Here is a 1,534-nt window from a genome sequence, read left to right as displayed (position 1 = left end):
GCCCCACAGTTTACAGGACACATTTCCTGCTAAAGAGCCCCCTGGTGGTTGAGGAAGAATCCACATATAAATCGGAAAATACAATGAATGAAAAAAAAATCTGAATGTTCTCTCTGGTATTGTTCAGGGGGCCGGACCAAATGTGGAGGGCCCGCGGGCCGTAGTTTGGGGACCCCTGGGTTAAACTCATGAAGGGGTGACAGTCCATCATTGTATATTGTTAAATTAGAGGAATAAAATGTTAAACGGCTTCGCTTGTTGTTTTTCCTCTAGTGTCCTGAATTCAGGGTTCCTCATGTACAAAGTGGAAACCACACAGAGAACAACCAGTCGCCATTCAACTCCAGGCATATCTAGAGTTTTATTCAAACAATTAAATGCATAGAAAAACAGATCAGCATCACACCCAAACCATCAAGAAGTCCAAACCTTAAAACAGACATTAATTACCTGGGAAAAGTAGAAAAATGAACAAAATACAAAAATAACAGAAAAAGCAAAGGCGTCTTTGGGAATCGCTTGTGCAGCTGCAAAAAAAGCAATTTGGCTTGCTGCTGTGAAGTGGAGGTTTTTATTAAGAGGTGTAGTCCTAATTTTAATATATGCATTGAAGTTGTGTCCTCTCCTTCTAAACCTCTAAGCAGTTTCAAATTACCTAGATGGGATGGTCTAAATGATTTTGTCACCTTCTTTGAGACGTATTCAAAACCGAAGATGAAGAGAGAGAGCAGAGGTCATTCTCAAACAGGATTTTCTCATGTCGGTTACATCTGGAGTCTCTCCTCTTCCTCCCTTTCTAAACATTTGAACAAAGACCCTAGTTGTCAGAAAGAGATTTATTTTTCACCTAGACCTTGTTTTGTTTTTCTCCAGGTTTTAAGTGTCTTCCTTATAAAATCACCAAAGAATTTGACTTGTGAACAGACAGAACTTGTCTTTCCATCTTGTTTTTATCTGAACTGCCCAGCATCTGTTTCCTTTTCTGAGCGATTCATCAAAAAACAGATTCTTGCATTAAACCTAAAATAACATATAGGCAATTTGGAACCCAATGTTCTTATTTTAAAACGCTGATGATTTTATATAATATTGTACATATGGTTAAGTTTAAAAACTAGGATATTTTAATTTTATTTTCCTAACAATATCTAATCTAACTTTGGTCAGAAGATCCTCACAACACAAAAGACAAAGGAAAGCAGCTTTCATTCTGAATGCATCATAGCTTTTAATCATTTGACCCAGACTGAGCAGGTTCAGGCAGAAAGTCACCGGTCAACTCGTCACATCTGGTTTCAAATTAAATCACATCTGTAAAGTTTCTGCTGCGACACTAATAGATAAAAAAACCTTTTTCCTCACATTGTTCATAAAGGAGACTGATTAGATTCAGCCAAATACTGTTAATGATTAAAGGAATAATTCAACATTTTTTGCTCAGTAATTGGCTTCATAACATCATCAGGGCCTCATGCATAAAGCAGCATACGCACAAAAACTGCAGCACCATATTTTACACACAAGTCGGCATGTA

Source organism: Poecilia latipinna, unplaced genomic scaffold (assembly GCF_001443285.1).
Source record: "Poecilia latipinna isolate Pla-1442-1.1 unplaced genomic scaffold, P_latipinna-1.0 Scaffold4586, whole genome shotgun sequence".
Classification (NCBI taxonomy): domain Eukaryota; kingdom Metazoa; phylum Chordata; class Actinopteri; order Cyprinodontiformes; family Poeciliidae; genus Poecilia; species Poecilia latipinna.
This window is presented reverse-complemented; position numbering follows the sequence as displayed.